The 25,897-nt window shown below is 43.1% G+C and overlaps 1 pseudogene; it reads left to right on the top strand.

Annotated features, from left to right (window-relative positions):
• The window catches only part of LOC124778887, a 42,133-nt pseudogene extending 17,921 nt beyond the window's left edge, over positions 1-24,212 (top strand).
• Positions 24,213-25,897: the final 1,685 nt, after the last annotated feature.

Raw genomic sequence — 25,897 nt, 5'->3', positions numbered from 1 at the left:
TACCTAAACGATCTGACGGACAGGGTCAGCAGCTTTCTGCGGTTGTTTGTTGATGACGATTTTATGTGAGTATCATCGTTCAGTGACTGTAGAAGGATATACACTGACTTAGACAGAATTGCTCATTGGTGTGATGAATGGCAGCTAGCCCCAAATGTAGGAAAACGTAAGTTAATGCGGAAAGCAATCCTTAATTTTCTAATACAGTATTAGAGATGAGCTGTTTCACATATTCACGCCGATTAAATGTCTAGGCGCAGCGTTGCAAAGCGGTATGAAATGTAACGAGCATGTACGGACGGTAGTAGGGAAGGCGAGTGGTCAATTTCGGTTTATTGGGAGAATTTTAGGACAGTGTGGTTCATCTATAAAGGGGACTGCGTATAGAACACAGTGCAACCCAGTATTGAGTACTGTTCGAGCGTTGGGGATCACCACCAGGTCAGATTAAAAGAAAACATAGAAGCAGTTAGGAGGCGGAATGATATGTTTGCTACCGGCACGTCCAATCAAAGCACGAGTATTACGGACACACTTCGTGGAATCGAAGGGAAAACTCCGGAGGGAAGGCGACGTACTTTTCGCGAAAGACTGTTCAGAAAATTTAGAAAACCGGCACTTCAAGCTGACTGCAGAACGATTCTACTGTCACGTATATTTAGAGCAATGATGACGAAGATACGAGAAATTAGGGCTGGTACGGAAGGACAAACTCGCTTTTCGCTCGCTCTATTTGCGAGTGGAACAAAACAGGAAATGCTAGTAGTGGTAAAAGTGTAAGTAGGCTGTTTAGGTTTTTATGTTGGTAACGCCACGTAGCGCTCTGTATGAAAATCACTGGCTGCGCTGTGTGCAGTCTGTGGCTGGTTTGCATAGTTGGAATTTGCTATTGTAGCGTTGGGCAGCTGCCTGTTAACAGCGCGTAGTGTTGCGCAGTTGGAGGTGAGCCGCAAGCAGTGGTGGATGTGGGGAGAGAAATGGCGGAGTTTTGAGAGTGGATGATCTGAACGTGTGTCCATCAGAGACAGTAAATTTGTAAGACTGGATGTCATGAACTGCTAAATATATTATGACTTTTGAACAGTATTAAGGTAAATACATTGTTTGTTCTCTATAAAAATCTTTCATTTGCTAAGTATGCCTATCAGTAGTTCGTGCCATCAGTAGTTTGAATCTTTTATTTAGCTGGCAGTAGTGGCGCTCGCTGTACTGCAGTAGTTCGAGTAATGAAGATTTTTGTGAGGTAAGTGATTTGTGAAAGGTATAGGTTAATGTTAGTCAGGGCCATTCTTTTGTAGGGATTATTGAAAGTCAGATTGCGTTGCGCTAAAAATATTGTGTCAGTTTAGTGTTGATCAGAATAGGTAAAGAGCGAAATGTCTGAGTACGTTCAGTTCTGCTCAGCTGTTTGAAAATCAAATAATGTAAGAGGTTTAGCAGCACAGTAATTCATTAATTTTTCTAAGGGGACGTTTCAAAAGGTATGGTAAAACGTTCTCTTCGCTTTGGTTTGCGGAGAATGTGTGTAGATGTATTTTGCTTATTTATTCAATCGGATCTGATTAGGGTCATCAGGCCCTCTCTCTTACATCGCACCAAGGTTTCACGCATACATTTCCGTTTTTACACCATAGTTACCTAAGAAATAACAATTTTAACGTGACTGTATTAAAATGTTTTGAGTGTCTATTGTGACAGTGTGAGGAAGTAATACTGACTATGAACTAATAAAGCTAGCTCTGGCACTATTTTTAATACTGCTGCCACGAATAATAATAATAATAATAATAATGGTAATGATAATAATGAAAAAATCTTCACAATGACAACAAAAATGACAGTGCCAGATATAGAAAGAATTCGTAAGTGAACAAAATAGATATAGCGAGTTCTGGGGAAAACAAATTTAAGGAGACTGCACCACTAAGAATGCTGGGAAATGAGAAAGATCTTGCTAGAAAAGATGTACAAGGGTGGCGCGTGCGTACCGGGGCAATGGTAGGTATGTCATTAACTGTCTTCTGAAGCTGGAGATGTTATGCAGTTCTCTCATAGAATGCGGCAGGTTATTCCCAGAGTGGGATTCCTGCTACTGACAAGGACTTCGAGAAAGTGGCTGAACAATGGAGTGTGACAAAAGGCTGTATAATTCGGAACTTCAGTTCTTCAACTATATCAATGGGAGTGATGCATACGTCACTTCTGAGGCGAACCCGAGACAGAAAAAGCCAAAGAACCGAGGTCTGATGACCTAGGACGCAAACGTACAGGCTATGTCTGACGTATCTGGGGCATATTGGCACGTTAGATGTCTTACATCAGAACAAAATGTGACTCTTACCCATTATCCAGGCACCACATTCCCCGGCATTGCGAAAGGTAAGGTAGGCCATCGATAAAATTCGGAATTGTCTCGCAAACGGCTTGTATGAGGAGTTAAGCTTACTATAACGTTTTTGCTGTTGTTATCGTATATACTCATAGTGTCAGTGTTCACTATTAATTGTCGTCCTCACTATATATATAAATAATAATTAAACGTCCCCTTAGAAAAATTTATCAATTACAGAGCTGATAAACTTCTTACGTCATTTGATTTTCAAACAGCTGTTCAGAACTGAACGTACTCAGACATTTCTCTCTTTACTTATTCTGATCAACACTAAACTGACACACAACATTTTTACCGCAATGCAATCTGACTTTCAAAATCCCTACAAAAGAATGGCCCTGACTAACAATAACCTATATCTTTCATGAATCACTTACCTCATAAAAATCTTCGTTACTCGAACTGCTGCAATACAGCGAGCGCCAATACTGCCAGCTAAATAAAAGATTCTAACTACTGAAGGCACTAAATACTGATAGGCATAGTTAGCAAGTGTAAGGTTTTGATAGAGAACAAACAATGTATTTACCTTAATAATATTCAAAAGTCATCATATATATCAGTTCATGATATACAGTATTACAAATTTACTCTTTCTGATGGACACACGACCATATCATACGCTCTCAAAACTCCGCCATCTCTCCCCACATCCACCACTGCTGGAGGCTCACCTGCAACTGCGCAACGCTACGCGCTGTTTACATCCAACTGCCCGACACTACAATAGCAAATATTCCAACAATGCAAACCAGCCACAGACTTCACACAGCACATTTCAGTGATTTTCATATAGAGCGCTACATGGCGTTACCAACATAAAAACCTAAACAGCCTACTTACAATAATAACAAAAATTTTTCACTAAAGCTTTTTAAAAATCCCAGGAATTATCTACAAGAAAAGGGAATGAAGAGTGGTTCAGGCCAGGGCCGAAGCTGAAACAGGTGTACGTCGGTTGTTAAGCATTGCGAATTACCTAGCCGTTTAACCAACAATATTAACTCAGTAATCATAAATATTGATCAACTGACAGAGGTAGCTGAGAAAGTAGGAATACAGATTTGCTTCGAGAAGACAAAGTACATAACAAATGTTAGAGACGGACCAGAACTGATGATTTTAAATCACGCTAAGGTTAATGAAGTGAAAAAATGTAGATATCTAGGTGAGGCTATCCCAACAGAACGACTTAGAACAGGAAGCAATCGATCTGAAGATCTGAAAACTGGACGTACATCACCTGACGAGAAACTTCTGTAATAAGAAGTTACTGAGAACTGGAGGCAAGTTATGACACTACGGTACGTTTGTCAGACCGGAGTGATTTTATGCTTCAGAGACTTTGACTAGGAACAGACGGGGACCAGTCGATATTTTAGAGAAAAGAGAAGGCAAGATATTAAGGAAGATTTTAGGCAACAGATAGACAGAAGGGCACATATGTAAGAGATGAAAGGAAGAATTCCACAGAAGTATAGAATCGGGAACATCAGCTAAGGTTGGTGTCCTATGGGCACATCTTTACGAGTAGAATGTCCGATGTTCGTCTCAGAAAATCTTAAGTTTCATAAGGCCAAAGGCAAAACGATTGGGACAGTTCCAAAAGGTGATAAATCTTGAAGAGAGGATAATACCAGACGGCAGTATCATGGATAGGTATGAATTTAAACAAATTGAGAAAATCTACGAAGGTTTTCAGCTGGAAAAAAAAAGACGAAGGGGGCACTTGTGAGAAGACCGGAGGACGGCACTGAGTGACGCGTTGAAGAGATACTGGCAGGACATTAAAGGTGGTAGACGAACAAGAGCTCAAGGTGAAAAATTATATTACAGCGTTTTGATTCTTGCAAAGAAGAAAACAGCAATCAGTCCCTGTTAATAACGCTATTCATTCACACAAATAGCGCCATTGCAGGTTTCGATCTTCAGACGGATTGTCACGCTTTGACGCACATTTCTTGATGTTAACATCAATAAATGCGAGACGCACATTTCTTGATGTTAACATCAATAAATGTGCATCTAAACGTGATTTTCACATGAAAAAATGTGCATCTAAAACTGAGCAGTAATCTGAAGATGAACTTTGTAGTTCGAAACCGGTGACAGCATTATTTGTGTGAATAAATAGCTTTATTAACAGTGGCTGGTTTCTGTTTTCTTCTTAGCAAGAATCAACTTGTACATGGTACACTGCCACAATCTGAAAATGTCAGTTTTCGGCAATGTAGCAAACTTATATTGATTGTTAACTCTTAGTCCATAGTGCCTCACTTCGAATGAAAAAAAACCCTAGAAGGTAAGACTCACCAGCTAGCGCTTACTAAGTCCAAGAGTACAAGCGCCAAAGATATTATACTCTTGCAAGAGTCATATAACAGTCATTTTTCCATCATTCTATACGCAATTGGAAATAGCAAATAATGGTAAGAAGAACCATCCGTCACGCACTATGCAGTAACTTGCGAAATATACCACATGTTACTTAGGTCTGTAAGCAGATGCAGAAAGTGTTACGAGGTGGTCTTCGATTGAACAGCTTGAGATACTCGCCATGGAATCTTTATCTTGCTTTTTCGTTAGGCCAAATGTCCCAAGAACATGATTTATGGAACGCGTGGAAAATGTAAAAGCACGAAGATCGTCCAGGAACTGATGTCACTCCAGCCTCCTTGAGCAATTCGAAAGGCCGACAAGTCCGGTTTGTAGAGCGGGCTTTAAAAATGTCTGCCGAGCCGGAAATACAACTGCGGATTCCCGGCCTTCGTACGATAGCGCTCTTACGACCTAGACGCACCTGTTTTCTGCTAATGGTCGACTGGACGATCAGTATACGTCAGCCACGCATTTAGCAATTCCGATAATAAATTACTCCTTCCGTGAGTGATTCTCGGAGGCTTATGTTTACAGCTTTTAGACTGTTTGTCCAGGGTAAAACCAACATGCTAATTTCACACGCTGTGTCTGAACGCAATCGGTCACTTAGAAGAACGACAAATGTTCTCAATTATAAAAATTTTTCATTTGTTTGTAGTGGTCAAAATCACAGTTTAGTCGAGTCAAATGCAGCAAATGGCTCTAAGCACTATCGGGCATAACATCTACGGCCATCATCCCCCAGACTTAGAACTAATTAAACCTAACTAACCTAAGAACATCACACACATCCATGACCGAGGCAGGAGTCGGACATGCGACCGTAGCAGCAACGCAGTTCCGGATTGATGCGCCTAGAACCGCTCGGCCACAACGGCCGGATTAGTCGACTCAAGTCCTGCCTTGAACACTACTGTCAACCCTAGTATTAGGTGGAATGTGCAGGGCAGTGGTCAAAATCCCGAAATCAAACTAAAAGCCGATTTTGTAAAAAAAAAAAAAAATTTATTTTGGCTGTAGGCAACATCGACCACACAGTCAGTAACTGTACAGAGTTAACATAAAACTTTGATTTAAAGTGAAATGACAGAGTAAGCTACGTTCTGTGGGTAGTACAGTATACACTACTAGCCATTAAAATTGCTACACCAAGAAGAAGTGCAGATGATAAACGGGGGTATTCATTGGACAAATATATTATACTAGGACTGACATGTGATTACGTTTTCACGCATTTTGGGTGCATAGATCCTGAGAAATCAGCACCCAGAACAACCACCTCTGGCCGTAATAACAGCCTTGATACGCCTGGACATTGAGTCAAACAGAGCTTGGATGGAGTGTACAGGTACAGCTGCCCATGCAGCTTCCACACGATACCACATTTCATCAAGAGTAGTGACTGGCGTATTGTGAAGAGCCAGTTGCTCGGCCACCATAGACCAGACGTTTTAAATTGGTGAGAGATCTGGAGGATGTGCGGGCCAGGGCAGCAGTCGAACATTTTCTGTATCCAGAAAAGTCCGTACAGGACCTGCAACAGGAGGTCGTGCATTATCCTGCTGAAATATAGGGTTTTGTAGGGATCGAATGAAGGGTAGAGCCACGGGTTGTAACACATCTGAAATGTAACGTCCACTGTTCAAAGTACCGTCAATGCGAACAAGTGGTGACCAAGACGTGTAACCAATGGCACCCCATACCATCACGCCGGGTGATACGCCAGTATGGGGATGACGAATACACGCTTCCAATGTGCGTTCACCGCGATGTCGCCAAACACGGATGCGACCATCATGATGCTGTAAACAGAACCTGGATTCATCCGAAAGAATGCCGTTTTGCCATTCGTTCACTCAGATTCGTCGTTGAGTACACCATCTCAGGCGCTCCTGTCCATGATGCAGCGTCAAGGGTAACCGCAGCCATGGTCTCCGAGCTGATAGTCCATGCTGCTGCAAACGTCGTCGAACTGTTCGTGCAGATGGTTGTTGTCTTGCAAACGTCCCCATCTGTTGACTCAGGGATCGAGTCGTGACTGCACGATCCGTTACAGCCATGCGGATAAGGTGCATGTCATCTCGACTACCAGCGATACGAAGCCGTTGGGATACAGCACGGCGTTCCGTGTTACACTCCTGAACCTACCGATTCCATATTCTGCTAACAGTCATTGGATCTCGACCAACGTGAGCAGCAATGTTGCGATACGATAAACGGCAATCGCGATAGGCTACAATTCGACCTTTATCAAAGTCGGAAACGTGATGGAACTCATTTCCCCTCCTTACACCAGGCATCACAACAACGTTTCACCAGGCAACGCCGGTCAACTGCTGTTTGTGTATGAGAAATCGGTTGGAAACTTTCCTCATGTCAGCACGTTGTAGGTGTCGCCACCGGTGCCAACCTTGTGTGAATGCTCTGAAAAGCTAATCATTTGCATATCACAGCATCTTCTTCCTGTCGGTTAAATTTCACTTCTGTAGCACGTCATCTTCATGGTGCAGCAATTTTAATGGCCAGTTGTGTACTAAGGAGATCGATCACATTACGAGCACGTCTATTCTTAAGAACGGTTTCGTATGGAGTGCCTTATTCAAGATAGCGTGAGTCCACGTATTCAATGTTGTGCAAACCTTAAGGATGGAAGTAAGTCTAGGATGAAGTGTGACTGCCAAGTATCACAGCTCGATAAAACTTGGGCCAGGCATAGAAAAAATTGTTACAAATTAGTTCAGAAAGTAACCGAAAGAAATACTTAATGTTAAGAATAGAAATGATACTTTTAGACGAAGACAATAATTACGCTGAAGACAACGCGATTCGTGATGATCCGCTGAAAGTTGCAAAAGGCGGGACATGGTTCTTAATAGTTTGTGGGACCATCATGGACGGCTCAACATGTTCTGCAATGTGCTGCTACGCTGGCAGCAGTGTTGGCAAGGTGGATAAACGCTGGATGGTCGTTGATGTGGGTGGACGAGCTGCAATACGTCGCATCCCACTCATGCTCGATGGATTTATGTCGGGGGGAAGGCCGGGTGGGGGGGGGGGGGGGGTGCGCGCGGACAGGCCAAACCATTTGCCGAATATCCCCTAGGTCCAGTTCGAAGCGGTCGCGTATTGTCTTCCAACAAACTCAGGGCTGAATGAATCCTTGAAGAGTAGCACATGGGGGACAAGTACGGCGTCACACAAAGTTGAGTGGTAAATGTAGCGCATTCAAAGATTTGAAGGCCAACGAAAAAAAACATGCCAAATGTAAAAGAATGCATAATTCCCAAGATTGGAAAAGTTTTGCAGAAGCTCGAAAGACAGCGCGTTCTTCAATGCAAGATGCTTACAATAATTTCCACAGCGAAACTCTGTCTCGAAACCTGGCAAAAAACCCAAAGTGATTCTGGTCATACATAAAGCACACTAGTGACAAGACGCAATCAATAAATTCACTGTGCGATAACTACGGTGAAATCACTGATGACAGCGCCACAAAAGCAGAGTTATTAAACACGGTTTTCCGAAACTCCTTCGCCAAAGAAGACGAAGTAAATATTCCTGAATTCCAATCAAGAACAACTGCCAAGATGAGAAACGTAGAAGTAGATATCCTCGGTGTAGTAAAGCAGCTTAAATCACTTAATAAAGGCAAGGCCTTCGTTCCAGATTGTATACCAGTCAGGTTCCTTTCAAGTATGCTGATACGATAGCTCCATATTTGGCAATTATATACAACCGCTCACTCACAGAAAGATCCGTACATAAAGACTGGAAAATTGCTCAACTCACACCAATACGCTAAAAGGGAAGTAGGAGTAATCCGCTGAATTACTGACCTATATCACTAACGTCGTTTTGCTGTGGGGGTTTGAACATATGCTGTGTTCGAACAATATGAATTACCTCGAGGACAACGATTTATTGACATATAGCACGGATTAGAAAATATTGTTCTTGCGAAACGCAACTAGCTATTTATACTCATGGAGTTATGAGTGCTATCGACAGAGCCTGTAAAATTGATTCCATATTTTTAGATTTCCAGAAAGTTTCCGACACTGTTCCTCACAGGCGTCTGCTAACCAAACTGCATGCCTACAGAGTATCGCCTCAGTTGTGCGACTGGATTCGTGATTTCCTGTCAGAAAGGTTACACTTCGTAGTAATAGACGAAAAGTCATCGAGTAAAACAGAAGTAATATCCGGCGTTCCCTAAGGAAGTGTTATAGGCCCTCTATTGTTCCTGATCTATATTAACGACAAGGAGACAATCTGAGTAGCCGTTGACATTTACCGCCTTGTAAAGTCATCAGATGATCAAAACGACTTGCAAAATGATTTAGATAAGATATCTGTATGGTGCAAAAAGTGGCAATTGACCCTGAATATAGAAAAGTGTGAAGTTATTCACACGGGTACTAAAAGAAATCCGTAAATTTCGATTACGCGGTAAGTCACACAAATCTGAAGGCTGTAAATTCAACTAAACACTTAGGGATTACAATTACAAATAACATAAATTGGAATGATCACATAGACAGTGTTGTCGGTAGAGCAAACCAAAGACTGCGATTCATTGGTTGAACACTTAAAACGTGCAACAGGTCTACTAAAGAGACCGCTTACACCACACTTGTCCGCCCTATTCTGGAATACTACTGTGCGGTCTGGTATCCGTATCAGGTGGGACTGACGGATGACATCGAAAACGTTCAACTAAGGACAGCTCGTTTTGTATTATCGCGAGATAGGGGAGATATTGTCACAGACATGATACGTGAATTGAAGTGGCAAAGGCGTTTTTCGTTGCGACGGGATCTTCTCATGAAATTTCAATCACCAGTTTTCTCCTCCGATTGCGAAAACATTCTGTTGCCACCCACCTACATAGGGATAAATGGACATCATGATAAAATAAGAGAAACCTGGGCTCGCACAGGAAAATGTAAGTGCTCGTTTTTCCCGCGCGCCGTTCGAGAGTGGAACGGCAGAGAGACAGCTGGAAGGTGGTTCATTGAACCCTCTGCCAGGCACTTTATTGTGAATATCAGAGTAATCACGTACGTAGATGTAGAATATACCTATGCAACATTATGCCTCTCCACACCATAACATCTGAATCACTAAAACGATCACATTCGACAATGCTGGACTTAACGTCATATGGCAAAAGGTGGAAAACTTAATGCACTCAGCAACATCGTCGAGCATTCGTTGGAGAACCATACTGAACAAGGTCCGCAATCACCAGCGACCGATCAGCAGCTTTCAACTGTGCTGGTAGAGTAATGGAACGCCCCACCATTCGTTGTCAGTGGCCGTACGGGAGCATCCATCGCCGTCCATGGTGATTACACACGCTATTAAGAACTATGTCCCGCCTTTTGTAATGTTCAGGGCACCATCATAAATCGCATGACTTCAAGGTAGTTAAATTCATTTGTAGTTGTCTCAAGGCGTATTTATTTGGTTCAAATGGCTCTGAGCACTATGGGACTTAACATCTGAGGTCATCAGTCCCCTAGGACTTAGAACTACTTAAACCTAACTAACCTAAGGACATCACAAACATCCATGCCCGGGGCAGGATTCGAACCTGCGACCGTAGCGGTCGCGCGGTTCCAGACTGAAGGGCCTAGAACCGCTCGGCCACTTCGGCCGGCCGTATTTATTTCAGTTATCTTCTGTACTATACTGTCCAGTAATGTCTGCACCAGTTCTTTCTACGTATGGTCCAAGTTTCATAGAACTATGTTACTCGATGTGACGCATCAAGGGAAAGTTACTTCCGTCCCTAAATTTTGCGAACCATTGTATACACACAAGTTCTTAATTTACAAAGGGGAACAACAATTTTAGTCGTATAATACAAATGTTAATTCTTTACTAAATTTATGTCTGTATTATAGCAGCTTCTTTTAAGTATCCTTTGCCGGCCGAAGTGGCCGTGCGGTTAAAGGCGCTGCAGTCTGGAACCGCAAGACCGCTACGGTCGCAGGTTCGAATCCTGCCTCGGGCATGGATGTTTGTGATGTCCTTAGGTTAGTTAGGTTTAACTAGTTCTAAGGTCTAGGGGACTAATGACCTCAGCAGTTGAGTCCCATAGTGCTCAGAGCCTTTTGAACCATTTTAAGTATCCAGCTGTCAAATTGTGCTCATTTACATCAGATCTCTAGACTAAGGAAGTAACACTAGTAGGTAGGGGAAAACCCGTTACAACCAATTTCCTGTACAATACTTCTTGTGCTTTTGACAATGTTGACTGGAATACTCTCTTTCAAATTCTAAAGGTGGCAGGGTTATAATACAGGGAGCGAAAGGCTATTTACAATTTGTACAGAAACCAGATGGCAGTTATAGAGTCGAGGGACATGAAAGGGAAGCAGTGGTTGGGAAGGGAGTAAGACAGGGTTGTAGCCTCTCCCCGATGATATTGAATCTGTATATTGCGCAAGCAGTAAAGGAAACAAAAGAAAAATTCGGAGTAGGGATTAAAATCCATGGAGAAGAAGTAAAAACTTTGCGGTTCGCCGATGACATTGTAATTCTGTCAGAGACAGCAAAGGACTTGGAAGAGCAGTTGAATGGAATGGACAGTGTCTTGAAAGGAGGGTATAAGATGAACATCAACAAAAGCAAAACGAGGATAATGGAATGTAGTCGAATTAAGTCGGGTGATGCTAAGGGAATTAGATTAGGAAATGAGACACTTAAAGTAGTAAAGGAGTTTTGCTATTTGGGGAGCAAAATAACTGATGATGGTCGAAGTAGAGAGGATATAAAATGTAGACTGGCAATGGCAAGGAAAGCGTTTCTGAAGAAGAGAAATTTGTTAACATCGAGTATAGACTTAAGTGTCAGGAAGTCATTTCTGAAAGTATTTGTATGGAGTTTAGCCATGTATGGAAGTGAAACATGGACGATAAATAGTTTGGACAAGAAGAGAATAGAAGCTTTCGAAATGTGGTGCTACAGAAGAATGCTGAAGATTAGATGGGTAGATCACAAAACTAATGAGGAAGTATTGAATAGGATTGGGGAGAAGAGGGGTTTGTGGCACAACTTGACCAGAAGAAGGGATCGGTTGGTAGGACATGTTCTGAGGCATCAAGGGATCACCAATTTAGTATTGGAGGGCAGCGTGGAGGGTAAAAATTGTAGAGGGAGACCAAGAGATGAATACACTAAGCAGATTCAGAAGGATGTAGGTTGCAGTAGGTACTGGGAGATGAAGAAGCTTGCACAGGATAGAGTGTCATGGACAGCTGCATCAAACCATTCTCAGGACAGAAGACCACCACAACAACAACTTCTTGTGCTTCCCTGTCCTCCGCACACGCCAGCATTAAGTGACTCGGAGCGGCCACGTCAGGCTGATCCTGATCCCGGCATCCAGAGACGAGAATTTTTATTCGGTGTAAATGTAGGGGGTAACATTTGTGTTCCAGCCTCAAACGAATAATGGACGTGACATGTCGTTTGCACACAGCCGAGACAGGATCGAGGAGAGAAGTCCGGTTGTATGGCAGGCTGGGCGTCTCCCATATGCTGCTGAGACAGTTGGCATTCAGGGTCGCATTCATGGTAAGCGACTTTCTTGATCGTGGGTTTAAATCAGTATGATTGATTGATGCTGGTCGATAGTTTCCTCCTCTCTGCTAAGTGGTCGACTACACTGGTATCCAAAATTAAAGCAACGAACCACTACTTCCCAGTCTTGTATCTAATTCACAATATAATCATGCACCTCTCAAAAGGGGTAAGTTTCCCGGGTAGTCCCACATCCACAATCGCTGTGTACACGGTCACAGATGGCGCAGTATCACCAGAGAAGACGCCTACCAAACTCTATGCGGTGGAGGGCCACAGGAAGAATAGAAGCACGGCAGTCGCAAACAGATGTGGCCCGATGGCTTAATGTGAATTCTTCTGTTGTTTCTCGGATGAGGCGACAGTTCATACAGACCGAAACTGTATCCCGAAGACCAGGACAGAGACGACCACCGCTCACATCAGAAAGAGAGGATCGTTATTTGGCTGTAAGGGCACGACGGTACTGCCTTAGTACTGCACGGCAACTGGTATCTGACCTCGCAGCATCCGCTGGACGTGTTGTATAGAGGTAAACTATGCAGAGAAGGCTTCGGCAGAATGGCATTTATTGTCGGAGACCTGCTGCGTGTGTACCACTGACACGTCTTCACAGAGGGGAGCGCACAGAGTGGACTCTCAGCATAGCACCTGGACGGTTGAAAAGTGGGCCAATGCTCTTTTCTCAAACGAGTTCCGATTTCGTCTGGAGAGTGATTCACGACGGATTCGCATCTGGAGGGAATGTGGAACACGATTTCGGGACCAAAACATCGTGGAAAAAGACGGATATCGAGGAAGATCCCTAATAGTGTTGGCAGGGATTATATTGGCGACTAGAACCCTCCTTCTTGCAGTTGTACTGGTGACTCGGAAACGTTTACCTACCGTCAGTATCGTGACGAGATCTTGGGGCCTCATGTGCGGTTGTTGAGATGTGCTGTGAGCCCAGATCTCACAGAACGTGGGTGGTTGATGTTTTCTTGAAAACGGATGATACTGCACACAAGAGGGGCCTCCTCGCTCTCACAATTTGAATCCCATAGAGCATGTCTGGGATTCTGTAGGGAGACGGGCTGCATTACGTCAGCATCTACAAACCACTCTTCAAGACTTGCTAGCAGCTCTGTAGGAAGAATGAGCGTCATTGCCTCAACATGAAATTGATGACATCATTCACAGCATGCCCCGTCGTTGTCAGGCCTGTATTGCTGCCAGAGGTGGTTACACCCCATATTGAGCACATCAACGAGTTGTCGGAATGTGTCTGCAAATCCATTAAGTTGGAAAGAAACGAAAAGCATTTTTGTCTGCCTTTATGCATATTGCAATTGTTTACGTTCTGTGTTCTTGCATTTTCTCTACTTTACTGTCACCTGTTTATATTGTTTTGTGGCAAAATAAACGCAACCCTGCAAAATTTCCGTCTGTTGCTTTAATATTGGACTCCAGTGCATTTCGTTATGTAAAATTCCATAATGTCCCATTTTCAAGAAAAATTGGATGTCTGTTTCTTTCTTTCTTGCTTCTATGATGGTTTCCAATACATTACAAATAAGTCTACGTTTGCCAGATTTTGAATTTTGTAGATTCTCTACAACACTTTGGGAGTCCGTGCTTATCAGTGTGAGCTTAAATGTCTGTATTCTAATAATAAACCTCCTTTATGGCCAATGGCTCTACTATAGAGGAAGAAGTCTCAGGAGGAAGTGCAATCATGTGACAGTTCCTGTTAGAGTTGCTGACGAATGTCTCCGTCTTCTGTTTTAAAGCCACCTGCTTGCTGTTAAAGGCCGAAAAATAAAATGTTCTCTCCCGGGATCAATAAGAGTATCGTTCACAATAGTGAACGCGCAAAATTAATCGAGTTGGCACAAGGCAGATTTCATAGTCTGCTTTAAGATTTACTTGTCACTTAAACAATATGTCGTTTGCACTGAAAGAACTTTCGCTGCAAGTCGTCATAAACGAGTCACAAGATACGAAAATATATTTTGCTGTGTGAAATACTGTTTTTTATGATGGTGTATATAACAATGTAATTTCATCATGACAAGCCATTTGATATACACGGTTGGGTAAAGGCTTTCTCTGAGTTCTCAGAACGTTACGATCTTGAGCTATTTGCAGCCATTTCGCTATTGGATATGCTATAAAGCTATCTACTCACCTTCCATTAGGTCATCACCTGCCTTTTTCTTTTTTTCTGTTTCTTGAAATGCAGCAAACAGCTACTTTGCCTCATCCACCATCAGCTCTTCTGGGTGCATGTCCCACTTATCGCCGTTTATTTGGTGGTCTACGCTTAAGTTAGGAAGGATGACCGAACACTTCCCAACGGAAATCGCGCACCTTCTTCGAATACGACATGTGCGGCGTTGTCGTGAAGTGCTTCGGCCTCGAGCAAATCATATAGTGCTTTGTTTATTTTTCTGTGCAGTTTTTGCACGAAATAACGAGACTCTGTGATGGCAAGTGGCCCACGTGGAAATCTGTGCGCTATGTTGTATCTGTCGTGGGCACAAGCAAAGACCATAGCTTGTTTGACTTTTGACTGAAATTGTGGAAATTTCTTTGGTCATATTGAAGCTGGAATCCCCCACCCGTTGGACCGTGATTTCAAGTCTGGCGTAAAGTCTGTAACCCACATCTCATTAACTTCATACTTTCCGTTTAGCGTTTTACGTTCATTACTGGTATCGAACCAAAGGGCCCTAAGGTTGCTAGGACGAGTATCATAAATCTTTTGCCTCTGATGAAGTGAGAAATATGTAAGGAGCTGTAGCACTCGTATACCTTGTAATGAGCAGTACCATCATACCAACACAACGAGAACTTAACAAACCTGTGTTCCTAACTTGGAATATGTTGCTATGGAGCAATTGCAGATAGTACCGGCTGTGGTGTACACTACAAACCATAAACTACTGCAAAGATGGCTTGTATTTGTAATTATACAGTGCACTTCACGGACGAGGCTTTACTACAAAGTAATACGCGCTATGTTCGGCGACATCTGCCATTACAGCTGTTGGTCAGAATATTGCTTGCTACGAAAACGTCAGGCAAGTGTTTTTCCACTTTTGTAGTCTTCTCTAAGAACAACCTCCATCCGTTTTATGACATCTACAACTCTGGCATATCGAAGTGCCTATCGTGGTAATTCTCTTGTCATTCACACTAATCAATCGAAGACAGCCATTTGCTCTGACGCCGACTGAATCAATATTTCCATTTCATACTTACAGACATTGTTATTACGAAGTATTTGTATGACCAGGCTGATAGCGGTTGTGGCTCTTAAACTGCGTAGTCAGCAACTGCGTTTTTACGCTTCGCGACGTAAACAGATTAGAATTTCTCAACATGGAGAGCTAAATACTAACAACTGACAAGATCAGACTTCAAGGACGAGGCTCCACTACAAAGTCATATGAGATAACACCTTCTTGCAGATAATTGCATCATGTGCGATAGGTCAGGGATTGCAAATAACATCTTCTAAATCACTAATGTATGATATGATAAGATTGTTACAAATACAGTTCCATGGGTTCTTGTTGTTGTTGTGGTCTTCAGTCCTGAGACTGGTTTGATGCAGCTCTCCATGCTACTCTATCCTGCGCAAGCTTCTTCATCTCCCAGTACCTACTGCAACCTACATCCTTCTGAATCTGCTTGGTGTACTCATCTCTTGGTCTTCCTCTACGATTTTTACCCTCCAAGCTGCCCTCCAATACTAAATTGGTGATCCCTTGATGCCTCAGAATATGTCCTACCAACCGATCCCTTCTTCTAGTCAAGTTGTGCCACAAACTTCTCTTCTCCCCAATCCTATTCAACACCTCCCATTTCCCTAAGCACCACAGGCTCGGTGGTGGTGAGGAGGACACTGTGGCCAGGCCTCGGGTTTTCGACCCCTGCCCACTTTGCCCCCCGAGCCCCCACCAGTCCACTACATGAAAAAAAAACAAAAAACAAAAAAAAGGTAAAAAAAGATGGTTGAGCACTTGCCCGCGAAAGGCAAAGGTCCCGAGTTCGAGTCTCGGTCGGGGACACAGTTTTAATCAGCGAGGAAGTTTCATATCAGCGCACACTCCACTGCAGAGTGAAAATCTCTTTCTGGCAATAAAAGCTCTGATCTGCATCCCTTTCCGTGCAAAACGTAGCACGAACTTCACTGATTAAATATTAGTGAAAGTTGCAACAACTGGTATTACATTTTCATCGAAGAATAACTCTGTAATATCTTTCCCTGCCTTTGATAAACGAGCATTATTCTTGGGTTTACTTTTCCTCCATTTAGCTATTCCGTCCTCTCCTAAAAGCAATACCTCGCCTTGAAGCACTTCTTCCTATGATTCAAATTCATCACTGTTTGACACTTCTTGTTCTGTTCCTAAAGTATGACAGCTTTCATGTAAACGATCCTCGTTCTCTGAGAAAGCAATATTACTGTCATCATCTTCATCATTCTGCCCATGCAACCATTCCAGCCATATGTCAAGATGTCTGCTAAACTCTGCCCCAGATTTTTTTTACCCTTGACATTCATTCCACAAGCTACATGTGTAGAGAACATTTACTTTTCATAAGTAAAACGTGAACCCTGGACGTTGCCGTTGGTGGGGTGGCTTTCGTGCCCCAGTGATACAGATAGCCGTACCGTAGGTGCAACCACAACGGAGGGGTATCTGTTGAGAGACCAGACAAACGTGTGGTTCCTGAAGAGGGGCAGCAGCCTTTTCAGTAGTTGCAGGAGCAACAGTCTGGATGATTGACTGATCTGGCCTTGTAACACTAACCAAAACGGCCTTGCTGCGCTAGGGTTGCGAACGGCTGAAAGCAAGGGGAAACTACAGCCGTAATTTCGCCCCATGGTACGCAATTTTACTATTTGGTTAAACAATGATGGCGTCCTCTTGGGTAAAATATTCCGGAGGCAAAATAGTCCCCCATTCGGATTTCCGGGCGGGACTACTCAGGAGGACATCGTTATAAGGGGAAAGAAAACTGGCGTTGTACGTATCGGAGCGTGGAATGTCAGAGCGCTTAATCGGGCAGGTAGGTTAGAAAATTTAAAAAGGGAAATGGAAAGGTGAAAGGTAGATATAGTGGGAATTAGTGAAGTTCGGTGGCAGGAGGAACAAAACTTCAGGTCAGGTGAATACAGGCTTATAAATACAAAATCAAATAAGGGTAATGCAGGAGTAAGTTTAATAATGAATTAAAAAATAGGAGCACGGGTAAGCTAATACGAATTGCATAGTGAATGCATTATTGTAGCCAAGATGGACAGGGAGTCCACGCCTACCACAGTAGTACAAGTTTATATGCCAACTAGCTCTGCAAATGATGAAGAGATTGAAGAAATGTATAATGCGATTAAAGAAATTATTCAGATAGTTAACGGAAATGAAAATTTTATGTGATCTACCCATCTAATCTTCAGCATTCTTCTGTAGCACCACATTTCGAAAGCTTCTATTCTCTTCTTGTCTAAACTATTTATCGTCCATGTTTCACTTCCATACATGGCTACACTCCATACAAATACTTTCAGAAATGACTTCCTGACACTTAAATCTATACTCGATGTTAACAAATTTCTCTTCTTACAGTAAAGCTGCATGCCCTCGGGAAAAATTACGGCTGCAGTTTCCCCTTGCTTTCAGCCGTTCGCAGTACCAGCACAGCAAGGCGGTTTTGGTTATTGTTACATGGCCAGATCAGTCAATCATCCAGACTGTTGCCCCTGCAACTACTGAAAAGGCTGCTGCCCCTCTTCAGGAACCACGCGTTTGTCTGGCCTCTCAACAGATACCCCTCCGTTGTGGTTGCACCTACGGTACGGCTATCTGTATCACTGGGGCACGCAAGCCTCCCCACCAACGGCAAGGTCCATGGTTCGTGGGGGGAGGCATGGGTTCTTATAACAATGAAATTGTTTCCGTCATTAACGATTTTCGTGAATTATTACGTGTTCGTAACTTATTTCTTGGTTTGGTGACTTAATTTTCTCATTGGACATAAGTGCTTTCTTTTTTTCTCATCCATTGTACATAGCATAATGATGTTACTTGTACGTGGCTGTCTGAAATACGGGTTGTACAACTTTCAAATTTCTCTCCCCATTTTTAAGTGAGCAGCAAGCACAGAATCTCCCTGGTACTGCGGGGTTCAAGACAATGTTTCCATTTTTATTATTGACGAACTGTTTGATTGATCCTAAGCTGATCCGAGTTGTCGGGAAACGCTGTTTTTCTGCGTTCTTTACGCTTCTTACCTCATCCGTACACAGCGTTAAATTAGATTTGGCTAATGGCTTTTGTATAAAACAAAACGGCACCGGGACTTCTGGAATACTGGAGTAGCGTTCCAGTCGTGGTACGCTTCCATTATTTCGTGGAGAGAAGTCTCCCGGTGCTAAGTCATAACGTATGCCAGTTCCTTTATAATTTCTCGAGGCGTTCTAGAGTTACTATCTAGAAAAATATGTCGCCAATACCATTAGTTTGGGCTGGAGGTTGAAAATTGTTTAGTTCAAATATTTGTAACAATTATTATTCCGGTGAATAATGTACGGAAATCTGAAAAGCTCCACCTCTGACCAGATTAGTATTCTGATCGAGAAAAAAATCCAAAAATTTATTACTATTCCTATCAATAATGAAAAATCAAATTATCTTGTATCTAACAGCGATTTTAAAAATGTTTTGTGACATCTAACAATTAATACAATAACGCTCGTGCACGCAACAGACAACTTACCTCGTCTTGCCGTTGCAACTGCATATATATTCTGCATCCAGCATCATGCTAAAATTCAAAAGAAATACTGCGAGATATGCAGAGTGTAATGCACAGTCACAACTACTTATAACAACTGCTGCGATTCTTTTTTTTTTTACATAGAAATTGAATGACCTGGAAGGGTTGGTTAACAAAGTTAAGCGGTGTAAAAAAATGAAAGAAACCAAAAAAACTTTTAATTTACTATATTCTGAAAATTAACAATTTAAACACTGAGAAACTTAACTCACACCTTTCCTTTTCTTCGACAGAGTAATTAGCAACAACTTTACTTATTCCACAATGTCTTTAATCAATAATCACGTCTGGCCACGAGAAAAAACTTTGTGTTCTGCCTTACGGCAGGTCTTGTCTTGGGGAAAACCTCGTCAGAGAGGTCCACAGCATGAGCGTCTAGGGAAGTGATTCCAGTGGGGGTTTCCCACTGCCTTGCACTGATGGTGATGAAATGATAATGGGGACAACCCAACACCCAGTCCCTGAGGTGAGAAAATCTCCGGCCCAGGCAGGAATCGAACCCGGGCCCCATGGCGTGACAAGCCGCGGCGCTGACTGCTTTTTTTTTTTTTTTTTTTTTTTTTTAAATCTCATTTTGTTCGTTGTATCTGCTCGGGGCGGACGTCGAAGGACACCCATGTCAGTTCGTTGTTGATCCATTAACTCAGTTTTTTTATTACAGAGGACAGCTAGCCCTGTGACCAAACACGCTGAGTTACCGTGCCGGCTACCACTTACCTATCGGGAAGGAATGGTCACGAGAAAGATAGGAATATTACTTTCACTGTACGCAGACACAAATTTGACAAAAGCCCTCCTGTGCGCAAGCGAGCAACAACTACACACAGCAAGAAGGCAAATTACCGAAGTCTCCTCTTTTTTTTTCTTCATTTTGTTCGATATAGTTCGTGGCGTTTGGTCTGGGCGGACGTCATAAGACATCCGTTCAAGTTGATCGTAGATTCCTTGACTCAGTTTTTTTTATTACAAAGAGCACGCAGCCCTCTGACCGAACACTCAGTAGCTCGGTACGGGCTTTTGTTGAAGTTTCGAGAACATACCTTCACCGAAGAGTCAAGCAGTATATTGCTCCCTCCTACGTATATCTCGCGAAGAGACCATGAAGATAAAATCAGAGAGATTAGAGCCCACACAGAGGCATACCGACAATCCTTCTTTCCACGAACAATACGAGACTGGAATAGAAGGGAGAACCGATAGAGGTACTGAAGGTACCCTCCGCCACACACCGTCAGGTGGCTTGCGGAGTATGGATGTAGATGTAGATGTAGAACACGCTGAGCTACCGTGCTGGCCACGTCAGCCACAGCTGAGCAGCACCTCCGTCGCTACTAACACGATCACGGCAGGTTGTGACCTCATCTGTCGCCGGCTTCTCTCCACCGCAGGCTGCGTTCTTCTACTGCCAACTGTTCGCTCGCTACCACTCGCGATAATAACATCTCAGACTCAGAGTCTGTGTACGGACACCACAGAAGAATCAATGTCCAACTTTCCAGAGAAATATTAACGTACAACTTTCAAGCTGACAAGTAAAAATAGCCTCAAATGAACTATATCTGTGTTTTATCAACAATTTTCGAGTCGTTAATCTTGACATTTAATCTCTAGGGATGTCACAGTAAGGGATAACGTTGGGATACCTGGAGCATTTTAAACCTAACGTGGAACACATATGACTTATTATGTGAAAAAAAATTATGAGATTAGGGGGACCCTAGTACTCCTAGCGGTAGAGATGGGAGTAGAGGAGTGAAGGGAGGGAGACACGTAAGCACAACTGTGGCACAAAAGGGGAAATTTCATCTAAATTAAACACATATGACGTACTAAGTAGGAAAAAAACTGGGGCAAGACTCCCTTCGCACCGCTAGGAGTGCGAGTATAGAGACAGACATCTACGTCTATAAACCGGAGGCCACCCTATGGAGGGTGGTGGAAGGTACTTCTGGTACCACCATGTTATCCTCCCTTCCCTCTGCCATTCACGGATGGGGCGTAGAAAGATCTGCGTATGGCATTTAGTTTTTCTGATTATCTCGTCGTGAATTGTTTCGCGAGAGATATGTTGGAGGAAGTAATAAGTTGCACGACTCTTATTGTATGTACAGTGCCGGCCGCATTGGACGAGCGGTTCTAGGCGCTTCTGTCCGGAACGACGCGGCTGCTACGGTCGCACGTTCGAATCCTGCCTCGGGCATGGATATGTATGATGTCCTTAGGTTAGTTAAGTTTACGTACTTCTAAGGCTATGATCTGCTGAACGGAATGAACAGTCTAATGAGTACACAGTATGGTTTGAGAGTAAATCGGAGAAGAAGGTAATGAGAAGTAGTAGAAATGAGAACAGCGAGAAACTTAACATCAGGATTGATGGTCACGAAGTCAATGAAGTTAAGGAATTCTGCTACTTAGGCAGTAAAATAACCAATGACGGACGGAGCAAGGAGGACATCAAAAGCAGACTCGCTATGGCAAAAAAGGCATTTCTGGCCAAGAGAAGTCTACTAATATCAAATACCGTCCTTAATTTGAGGAAGAAATTTCTGAGGATGTACGTCTGGAGTACAGCATTGTATGGTAGTGAAACATGGACTGTGGGAAAACCGGAACAGAAGAGAATCGAAGCATTTGAGATGTGGTGCTATAGACGAATGTTGAAAATTAGGTGCACTGATAAGGTAAGGAATGAGGAGGTTCTACGCAGAATCGGAGAGGAAAGGAATATGTGGAAAACACTGATAAGGAGAAGGGACAGGATGATAGGACATCTGCTAAGACATGAGGGAATGACTTCCATGGTACTAGAGGGAGCTGTAGAGGGCAAAAACTGTAGAGGAAGACAGAGATTGGAATACGTCAAGCAAATAATTGAGGACGTAGGTTGCAAGTGCTACTCTGAGATGAAGAGGTTAGCACAGGAAAGGAATTCGTGGCGGGCCGCATCAAACCTGTCAGTAGACTGATGACCAAAAAAAAAAAAAGGCTAGGGGACTGATGACCTCAGACGTTAAGCCCCATAGTGCTTAGAGCCATTTGAACCATTTTGAACGTACACTCTCGAAATTTCAACAGTCGAAGTATCCGGCCGGGCGGAGTGGCCGCGTGGTTTGAGGCGCCATGTCACGGATTGCGCGGCCCCTCCCGCCGGAGGTTCAAGGACCGATGATCTCAGCAGTTTGGTCCCTTATGAATTCACACACATTTGAACACACGTTTTAACATATTCATGATGCACAACGCTTCTCTTGTGGAGTCTGCCACTAGAGTTCGTTGAGCATCTCGGTAACGATCCCTTGACGCAATGCACCGTTCTTCGTTGGATCTCTATTAATCCTACTTGGCAAGGTTCCATGAAAGATGAACAATATATACTTGGATGTCTGAGTAAAAGGACGTGAATGGCGAATGACAGCCGCCCAAAATTAATTCGCCAATAGCATATATCTTGGCATCAGCTGCGTTAGGCATAAATGTACTACTTATTAATGACATATGAAAATTTGTGCCAGACCGGGACTCGAACCAGAGTTTCCCGCTTATCACGAGCGGTTGCCTTAACATCTTCGGCTACCCGTGCACGCTTCCCAGACTCAACCAGTCTTCTACATGTCACACTGTCTGTATCCCTATACTAGAGTCCTTTATTTTATATTACATGCCGAGACGGGCGCAAGGACGACAATAACATGGATTCGATTCTTCATAGTCTCGGTCTCACTGGTGAGGAAATACAGAGTAAAACTGTCATGAACGTTGGGGACTATGGTGTAAGAATGTAGACAGTATGACATATGGAAGTTTGGGTCAGTCCGGGAGGGCTGCGCGGATAGCCGAAGTGGGCGTTACCGGTGACGAAAGTGCGAGGAGTTTGTCGTGACGCTGTGACGTAGGAGTGAATTCCTCAAACAGTGAAATATTGTTGAAATAAGAAAAACCTGTAGACAGCAATTTTACATATCGCAGAAGTGATAACAAAGGTGCCGAATCCGTTGAAGAATAGCCCCTCGCCACTGGCGATCACTACTTGGCACGGAGTTCTGATACAAGGCATCCTGCAGAAATCGTCCAGACACGCTACGGTGGCCAAGATTGTCATCGTAAGTGTTATGTTTATTACGAAGGGTACAACTGGATGCTCGTCGAATGCCTTCAGCGAGATAGTGTCATGACCTCTCGCTTCCACATGTCAGACCAGCAGTGGAAGAATGATGAAAAGAATTCATCAAACTTGTTGTCAGATCAGAGTGATAGAAAAATCACAAGCAGCCAAAAGAAGTGTCACAATGAAATTAACTACATTCAAAAGACGTGTGATGAAATGGACCATGCAATCACTGCTTTGGAGTAAGAACATGAAGCAACAAGAAACGTAAACTACGTTGACTGAATTCAGATAGGTCGATACGAGATAGATACTTGGTACTTTAGTCCATGACCTGATAAGTATGGGAAGCAGCCTAAGCTCTGGATATGTGACTACTGTTTAAGTACATGCGGCTCGCCGTTATTATATGAGTGAAAGCACATCAAGCTAACCAACCGGAAAAAAAATTAGGAAAGAAACATTGTCCATTTGGAAGGTGGATGGGAAAGATCATGAAGTGTACAGCAGTTTGTGGTCTTGCTGTAGCGTTCTCGCTTCCCGCACACAGGGTCCCGGGTTCGATTCCCGGCGGGGTCAGTGGTTTTCTCTGCCTCGTTATGACTGGGTGTTGTGTGTTCATCATGATTTCATCATCATTAAGTCGCAAGACGCTGTAGTGGCGTCAACTAAAAAGGACTTGCAATACGGCGCCCGAACTTCCCGGCATGGGGCCTCCCGGCCAACAATGCCATACGATCATTTCATTTTCACAGCCAAAATTTGTGTTTAATGGCAAAGTTGCACCTTAACCATAAAACTAGTCATTTTGATGTTGAACCGTTTCTGTTTTATATAATTTGTGAAGTAGATAAACATGGATCACACCTTGACAAGTACTTCTCTAAGGAGAAAGAATCACCTGATGGAAACTAAATAACTTATATGCTAACTTGACACCATATTAGCGTCTAGGTTGTAGTAAACCTGACGCTATTCAGTTACAAACTCTTGAAGGTTAGAGTTCAAAGAAACCTTTGTCAGACCTGGGAAATTGAGCTACCGTTCATTTTGGTCATGGTTCTTCCTGCAATTTTAAGAGATTTCCGAGGAACACTTTCCATCAAAGAACTCCGTGAAATGACAAGTATAACACAGACAGACTTAATATCGACATTGCAGAGCACGAGTATGGCGAACAACTGGAAAGGTCAGCATGACATCTGTTTGCTGACACTACTTGCGGAGGAATACATAAAGTCATCTCAGTTTAAGAAACCATTGCACGTGGTAGACACAACAGATCTCCGCTGGGCGGTACCGAAGAAAACACGGACAAAAACTGGGAAGCAATGAAAGTGAAAGCATGCAAGAGAAAGTAAAATTGATAAATCATGTTAGTGCCAATCTTTTCCTCACATTTCTTCAAGCGGTAAAATTGCATTTGAGAGCTGAGTGAATTAATTGGCCTCATTAATATTTTTTATATTCATATTTACATTGTTTTTAAAAATTAAAGATATACAGCCGTACATACGAAAATAAAGAAAAATATTCATCTGGAAAAAAGTAGTTAAAGTAATCGCTCAATTAAGCGGGAAATCCGGGTTTGAGTACCAGTCTGGCACAAATTTTCATGCATCTAATAGATGGTACATCGATGTCCAACACAACTATTGCCAAGATATCCGCATTCAGCGATTTTATTTCGGATCATGAACAATACTCAAGGATCGGTACAACATGTGTTTTGTAAGTCACTTGTTTTGTGGGTGAATTACATTGATTCTCCAACTGAATATCAGAGTCATCTGCTTTTCCTACTGTCTGTTTTATATATGTCTTCCCTTTCTTGTGACAGCAACTGGAATGTCTGTATCATGAAAGAATGTTGTCTAGCTTGGACAATACACGGAAAAGCCACAGAAACTTGTACACTTGCCTAATATCGTGTAGGGCCGCCGCGAGCACGCAGAAGTGCCGCAACACGACGTCGCATGGACTCGTCTAATGTCTGAAGCAGTGCTGGAGGGAACTGACACCATGAATCCTGCAGCAGTGTCTATAAATCCGTAAGAATACGAGGGGGTGGAGATCTCTTCTGAACAGCACGTTGCAAGGCACCGCTGATATGCTCAATAATGTTCATGTCTGGGGGGTTTGGTGACCTGCGGAAGTGTTCAAACCCAGAAGAGTGTTTTAGAGTCATTCTGTAGCAATTCTAGAAGCGTGGCGTCCCGCAGTCTCCTGCTGGAATTGCCCAAATCCTAGGAATGCATAGTGGACATGAATGGATGCAGGTGATCACACAGGATGCTTAACTACGTGTCACCTGTCAGGGTCATATCTAGACGTATCAGGGATCCCATATCACTCCAGCCGCACACGCACCACACCATTACAAAGCCTTCACCAGCTGATATGCAGCGTCCATGGATTCATGAGGTTGTGTCCATACCTATACACGTCCATCCGCTCGATACAATTTGAAACGAGATTCGTCCGACCACGCAACATGTTTCCAGTCATCAACAGTCCAATGTCGGTGTTGACGGGCGTAGGCGAGGTATAAAGCTTAGTGTCATGCAGTCATCAAGGGTACACGAGTGGGCCTTCGACTT

This window comes from Schistocerca piceifrons, chromosome 1 (genome assembly GCF_021461385.2).
Source record: "Schistocerca piceifrons isolate TAMUIC-IGC-003096 chromosome 1, iqSchPice1.1, whole genome shotgun sequence".
Lineage (NCBI taxonomy): Eukaryota > Metazoa > Arthropoda > Insecta > Orthoptera > Acrididae > Schistocerca > Schistocerca piceifrons.
The sequence above is the reverse complement of the archived record's forward strand: the minus strand, read 5'-3'. Positions and strand labels throughout refer to the sequence as shown.